At 42.4% G+C, this 7,609-nt stretch overlaps 1 long non-coding RNA gene across 1 annotated transcript; it reads right to left on the bottom strand.

Annotated features, from left to right (window-relative positions):
* Positions 1 to 3,911: 3,911 nt before the first annotated feature.
* On the bottom strand, positions 3,912 to 6,923 carry LOC129473473 (uncharacterized). Its single transcript, XR_008654269.1, has 3 exons — positions 6,857 to 6,923; positions 6,612 to 6,728; positions 3,912 to 4,294 (listed from the first exon to the last, which is right to left on the bottom strand). It is a non-coding gene; the product is annotated as an uncharacterized lncRNA (long non-coding RNA).
* Between the last annotated feature and the right edge of the window lie 686 nt (positions 6,924 to 7,609).

Here is a 7,609-nt window from a genome sequence, read left to right as displayed (position 1 = left end):
GCCAGTTACCAGCCATCTTTGGTGACCTTAGCTTAGAGAGACAGCACTCCAATCTTTGCCTTTGTTGTCACATGGTCATCTTCTCCTTATTTGTCTCTGTGTCTTCACATGGCATTCTCCTCTGTGTATATATCTGTGTTTAAATTTCTCTTTTTTTATAAGGCTGGTAATTGTGGTGGCTGGGCGCAGTGGCTCAAGCTTGTAATCCCAGCACTTTGGGAGGCTGAAGCAGGTGGATTACCTGAGGCCAGAAGTTCAAGACCAGCCTGGCCAACATGGTAAAACTCCATCTCTACCAAAATATATATATATATATATTAGCTGGGCGTGGTGGCATGTGTCTGTAGTCCCAGCTACTCGGGAGGCTGAGGCAGGAGAATCACTTGAACCTGGAGGCAGAGGTTGCAGTGAGCTGAGATCGCACCATTGCACTCTTGTCTGGGTAACAAAAGCGAAACTCCATCTCAAAAAAAAAGAAAAAAAAATAATTGTGGTAATGAAAGTAGTTAGTAAGTAAGTTCCGTCTCAAAAAAAAAAAAAAAAAAAAAAGAAGAAAGTAATGAAACCACAATGACTTTTGCACCAACCTAATATAAGAACACTGGTCACACTGGATTTGGGCCCAACCTGATGACCCCAATTTAACTTGATTCCATCTGCAAAGATCCAATTTCCAAATAAGGTGACATTTACAGGTATCAAGGGTTAGGATTTCAACATATCTCTTTGGGGGACACGATTCCACCAACAGCAGGTGGCAAATTTGCTAATTGCTAAAGAGAATTTAGAGTTGATTAGGTTCTTCCATTGGTCTGTACATCTTCATTCCTTAGATAAGGAAGGCAAACATGTTTAACCTTTGGACTTGATTGTGGCTGGGATAATGATCTTCTAGTAGTTTTTCATTTAAGTTTTGTTTTGATATTTTTCAGGTTTTAAAAGAAATGGTATTTGCCAGTCTTTAAATCTCTTAACTCTTTATGTGCGTGTCACCCCCAAAAAAGCAAAATTACTAAGACTTTTTAGTTGGTCACTATTGCCTATGAAGTGAAAGACGAAAGAAGAGAGGCCACTGGGAGAAGTAACTGAATTCTTACCAGAGGCCTGCTGTGTACAAAGAACTTCACTAGACGGGAGGGGAAAAGTAGCAAATTCCTCTTTCAAGGAAACCTGGAATAGGACATTCCAGCCCTCTCTGTATCTTAAAAGTAGGAAGGAAGTTTGGTTTCAGAATATTGGCTTCCAAAGTTGTAAAGGTAAGATATGAGAGGAAGGGCAGCGGCTTACAGATCCATGCAGGCAAATGGTTCCTCCTCTCCCCATTCTTTAGGAAAGGGCCATTAAGAAAAAAAAGTTGGGCCTGGCGCGGTGGCTCACGCCTGTAATCCCAGCACTTTGGGAGGCCAAGGCGGGCGGATCAGGAGGTCAGGAGATCGAGACCATCTTGGCTAACACAGTGAAACCCCGTCTCTACTAAAAATACAAAAAAAAAAAAAAAAAAATAGCCAGGCACGGTGGCAGGCGCCTGTAGTCCCAGCTACTCGGGAGGCTGAGGCAGGAGAATGGCGTGAACCCGGGAGGCAGAGCTTGCAGTGAGCCGAGATCGTGCCACTGCAGTCCGGCCTGGGCTACAGAGTGAGACTCCGTCTCAAAAAAAAAAAAAAAAAAAAAAAAAAAAGTTGGCCAGGCACAATGACTCACACCTGTAATCCCAGCACTTTAGGAGGTGGAGGTAGGCAGATTGCTTGAGCCCAGAAGTTGGAGACCAGCCTTGGCAACTTGGTGAAACCCTGTCTCTACTAAAAATAGAAAAAAATCAGTTGGGCGAGGTGGCTCATGCCTGTAATCCCAGCACTTTGGGAGGCTGAGGCAGGTGGATCATTTGAGGTCAGAAGATCGAGACCAGCACAGTCAACATGGTGAAATCCTGTCTCTACTAAAAATACAAAAAAAAAGAAAAAAGAAAAAACAAGCTGGGAGTGGTGGCGCATGCCTGTAATCTCAGCTACTGGGTGAGGCTGAGGCAGGAGAATCAGAGAATTGCTTGAACCAGGGAGACAGAGGTTGCAGTGAGCCAAGATCGCACCACTGCTCTCCAGCCTGGGCAACAGAGCAAAACTCTGTTTCAAAAAAAAAAAGAAAGAAAGAAAAAGAAAAGAAAGAAAGAAAGAAAAAATTAGTGGGGCTTGGTGACGAACACCTGTAGTCCCAGCTAATTGGGAGGCTGAGATGGGAGGATCACCTGAGCCTGGGAAGTCAAGGTTGCAGTGAACCATGATTGTGCCACTGCACTCCAGCCTGGGTAATGGGAGTGAAACCCTGACTCCAAAAATAAAATGTTTTTAAGTGACTTTAAGTTAAAAAGAAAACAAAAACAAAAACAAAAAAACCACATTGCTCATGGATAGTATGACATTTATTTTTCTGTTTGTCTGTTTATGTATTAATATCAAAAATCACCAGTTACGGAGCACATATTAAATCCTACTGCTGCTTGTTTTGTGAATAAAATTTTATTGCACACAGCCACTCCTATTAGATGTTTTTGTCTGTGACTGCTTCTCACTATCATGGCAGAGTTGACTGTTACCCAAAGGGCCTGAAGTATCTACTATCTGGCCCTTAACAGAAAAATAAAGGTCACCCTCTTTTAGACATCGACATAAGGAATTACAAACTAAAGAACACCCCAACACACCAAACATCCTACACATGGATTACAGGTAGTAACTTGAAATGAATTTCTTGGCATCACCATTTCTTTGACAAATCTATGAGCTTAGTGATAAAAACTTGGCATTAGTGCTCATTAGAAAAAGCCAAGTAGGGTTTAAACAACTGAAAATCCCTAGTAATCACAAGAATAAGGATGCCAAAAATTAGTTGAGGTACTATTAAGAATCACAACCCCAGAACTGATAGAAAAAGAGAGACTGAATCACAGTCTAGCAGAGCTTTCCAGGATTAAAGCAGAAGATGAAAACCCTCTCCTTACCCTTGTTTATAACCACATTTTGTGTTAGGATGAAATTTGGCACAACTTCTGCCTGCTATTATTCTTGTAATTTTCCCATCTTTTTTCTGGAACACTGAACTATGGGAGGGTGCACCCAAATAGTGCTGGAGACACCATGCCCTTCACAGGGTCCTCCCAAAGCGCTCTAGACACCAGCACCCTGGATAAAGCACCTGCCACTTTGTCCCAGGGGCTGAGGCTTCTCTCCAGGCTCCTGCGTCTACCCCATTTTCAAGCCCTCTTGCTTTGGTCTCATGTGCCCACGCTTTCAACCCAAACTGTGCCTTTCTGGCCAGTCTCTATGGATGAATACCTCAGCTGAACTGTCTACCTGGCTTTCCATAAGATCATCTTTGGTTCCAGGATCTACAATAAAAGCATCAGACCTGATCTGTCCCAGTCTGCTCTGACCTCGTCATTTTTCCCCTAAGGGCACAAATGTCCGGTCTCTAGCACTAAGCCACAGGGACATCTACATAAAATGTTGGCTGTTTCCGTTTTGCTGAATCTGTCTTTCCATGACAACTTCTGGGTTAACTCATCTCAGAACGTACCAGAGCCTGAAGGGTCTGCCGATCCTTTATATCCTATGAGAATAAATGAATTAGCATATATACAGCTCTTAGAAGTGTGCCTGACTAGAATAAGCATCTTATATGTTAGCCATTATGTGATCAAGGTCTCAGCTGATGATTGTAGTTTCTTAGTGCTACACGGTGTTCAGAGAGATTCTAGAACCTAGCATCTTCCTCTGAAAGCATGATTTATCTTTGGTTACTGAAATGTTAGTTTTGTCTATGATCTCTTTTGAATATTTCTTAATTCCTGTTTTTAAGTAGAGAATAAAGTCTTTGGAAATGTGATTTTAAGTAGAATGAGAAGGCAAGAATATCTGTAGTATTTGTTTGTATTTTATTTTTAAGCCACAGAAACAATTTTGTCAATAAATGGGTGATCCTTGAACCTTCAAAAGCTTTGTCTAAAACAGAAGTATTGTTTTCATTTTCTTAATAGAATGTCTTTTACCATTTTGCATGCAGCAAAAAATATATTTCCCCAATACTAGCGCAGAAAGAACTGCTAAAAGTGAGAGACATCCTGTTTATTCAGGGTTACTGCAGTCCCTTGGGGCGAGGACCATCTATTTTCATGTACTGCTAAACTGTCCATGACTGTGTTATGCTGGGTGTTTTTTGCTCATTTCTCATGCTTCAAATCTCTCTGTTGCTGATTTCCTGCCTTTTGAGCTCTTCAGCCAGCTGGCTGTGGTGGACAGGGCTGTAGGAAGGAGTGTAACAGAAATCAGGAAGTGAAGATGCTGATTCCCACACAACAGCCAGACTGGGAACGAGGCTGTCTTAAAGATCATTTGGGCAAAACACACGCGATACTGTTCCTGACATTATCTGTCAAGTGTCCAATCCAGAAGTAGCAAAGTGGGATGGATAATAAAGTTAATGGGTCTATAGGGACCGTAATGATAGCTTGGTGGCCACTGGGAAATTTCAGACAGCAAGCATGGCTCCTGGTATGAGATAATGTGTGATCTTTAGACTCAGGTCTCTTAGAATAGCTGAAGCTGGCATTGGGCCCATATATGCCTCCAGGTAAAGGACATCCTAGAGGCATTTTGTCCAATACAAAGCCTGGAAGATTCCTTATATCTTGTGCTAGATTTATTGTTGCCCTTGTTATATATCATAAATATCCACCTTCCGCATTAGATTCTGAGCTCCTTAAGGGTTAAAGTCATATAATTTTCATGTTTAGTTCCCCAATGCCCAGCAAGCAATTTATTAATCAACGAATTTTATGAAAAACAAAAAACAAAAAAACAAAAACAAACAAACAAACAAACCACTGTACTTCATACCTGAATTAGACCAAACAGTTGAAACACTAATGGGACATTAGAACTCCTCCAGGGGGAATTAAAAGTGGTATCTCCCTTTCCTCTGTCCCATTCTCTTGAGTCATTTGCGAATGAACTGGGAACGTTAGTCCCCCTCTTGCCTTAAAATGGAAAGGCTCTGGATGTACGGCCCTGGAATAGTAATTAGAACTAACTTTCCCCATCCACCCACTCACCAGGTGACACAAACTGCCTTCAAGCCTGGCCGGAGAGATTCACCCAAATGCTTATTGTCATCTGTTGCATCATCTTCAGAAAGAAGAAAATTGCTTCCATATCTCCATGGCCCTAAATGGTCTTTATCTAATCTGACCAAAGTCATCTCTTGGCCTTTTGATGCCAACAGCATTGGCCATCCTCGCAGCACCCAGGGACACCCTGACCAAACACTCTGGAAGTGTGCGTGATTCATCAAGTCCCACCTTCTGGAAGTTACAACAGTAGTACGGGTAGGACAATAGGACAGAGTTACAGCAATAGCAGTAGCCAACCTGCACTGCACAGAACCAAGACTGCAAGTTCTTTTTCCATTCTCCATCCAAACAAATACTGTATTTTTAAAAAAATAAATAAATAAATCCAGATATGCCTTCCAGTTCCTTGACCTTAATCTCTCACTCTGGTTCTGTTTAGATTCAATGCCCTTCATGTAGCTATTTACAACCCACTGGTTTACTATCTGGGTCTGATGTTCTAGAATCTGACATCTGGTCAAATATTTCATCAAATATTTGATACATGAATGAAGAGGAGACTTTAAGACTTTCAAAAGGATAAGAACCAGAGGCTAGGCATGGTGGCTCATACCTGTAATCCCAGCACTTTGGGAGGCCAAAGCAAGTGGATCACTTGAGGCCAGGAGTTCGAGACCAGCTTGGGCAACATGGTAAAACCTCATCACTATTAAAAATACAAAAATTAGCTGGGCACGATGGCAGGTGCCTGTAATCCCAGCTACTCAGGAGGCTGAGGCACGAGAATTACTTAAACTTGAGAGGCAGAGGCAGAGTCTGCAGTGAGCTAAGATTGCACCACTGCCTTCCAGCCTGGGCGACAGAGCAAGACCCTTTCTCAAAAAAAAAGGATAAGAACCAGAGCAGCAAACTCAACCCTGATACATTGCCATGTATCTCAGAAATATCTACCTGGATGTTAAAAGGGTAAATAGAAAGAGTTCACGCTCCATATTCCCCTGGTTAAATTGAGACACTATAAGACGGATGTGGGAAATAGAAGAGAACAAATTATGAGGTGTGCTGGCCCAAAGCCACATGCCTTGTGGGGAAGCAAATTCTTTGACCACCCTCAACCATAGTGACTCCCAAGCTCCTTGGAATTTTGGCACCCTATCATTATGTACTTGATGATCCAGTCTTGATTTGACAACCTCCACTCCTGCACTTGGCACGAAAAAAGTTACGCAGCATAGATTTATTTCATTTTTTCTAATGAATGTGAACGAACATGACTTTTATTGCAAGCATTTTATAGCCTTTCTTGAAACAACTTGCATCATCCTGGCTAAATGGAACACAATTAAAAAAAAAAAACTTGAGCAGTCATGTAGCTAACACAACATTACAGTTAGTAAGACAGCATGACTGCAACAGCCCCAAGGAAATAGACAGCAATCCTGGTTTCAGTGAGGGAGACGACGTGAGAGAGGGAGAGCTCCCAGTATACCCGAACATGTTTTCTGCAAATAGATTCCTGAACATCTCCTCACATCCTTCCAGTAAGTTTCCCAGTGAGCCTTCCAGTGAGCCTTCACTTGAGCCAGTTTCAGTTTGTTTTCCATCCCTGCAAACAAATGATCCTGGTCTAGATCATGCTGAATTGGCACTCAGAAAAAGATAAACAGAGACCAGTAAAAAGCCTTGGCAGACCCATAATCTACCTTCTCTTGTCAGCCCCTCAGAGCACAATACCTTGCTGGAAGTGAAGGAGTGAGACAGAGGTTACTTCGGTGTCTGGGATCACGTATGTGCCGCCTGGTTCTCCTATAACCAGCTCTGACGCTTCTGCGTAACAGAGCCATCTACCCATATCTGAAATCCATAACTCTAAAGTAAAGATAACATTTTTCTTGGCTTCTTTGATATCTTTGGATAGAGCAAAGGAAAAAGAGATCAACAACACGGACAGGAAAGATGAAACAAAACGTGGAGAATTGTGTAACTGTATCCCCACCCAAACAAGCACATTTCATTCTACAGAGCACACAAAGAAAAGATCCCGGCGTTAGAAAAAGACTCTGTTCCAGCAGAGTAAATACTTACTGGGCTTTTCAACAAAAATTTCTTTGCCCTACAGACAGGTCTAGCTGCCTAATGTCTGCTGTTAAGCAAGCTCCAACTTGATCTGGCCTTCATGAGGAAATGTGAAATTTGAACATTTTTATTTCCCCAGCTTTTTTCCGTGCTTCCACTTTATTTTGGTTACTGCCTTGACCTACACCCCCAGGTGCTATAACTGCTTTATTTCCTCCTGCCCATTGCCTGTTCAACACATGGCGGTTGCTGGTCCATTTTCTCGAAGTGCTGCTTTCTGCCATATAACCGTGGGTGGTACCAGTTTATATGGGCAGTGGCAGTGTAGGCAGGAGGCGTTGGTTTCAACAGGCTGACAACATACAGCTAAGTAGCCAGTGCCTTCTCTGGGCCTCAATTTCCTCATGTATG

Source organism: Symphalangus syndactylus, chromosome 23 (genome assembly GCF_028878055.3).
Source record: "Symphalangus syndactylus isolate Jambi chromosome 23, NHGRI_mSymSyn1-v2.1_pri, whole genome shotgun sequence".
NCBI lineage: Eukaryota > Metazoa > Chordata > Mammalia > Primates > Hylobatidae > Symphalangus > Symphalangus syndactylus.
The sequence above is the reverse complement of the archived record's forward strand: the minus strand, read 5'-3'. Positions and strand labels throughout refer to the sequence as shown.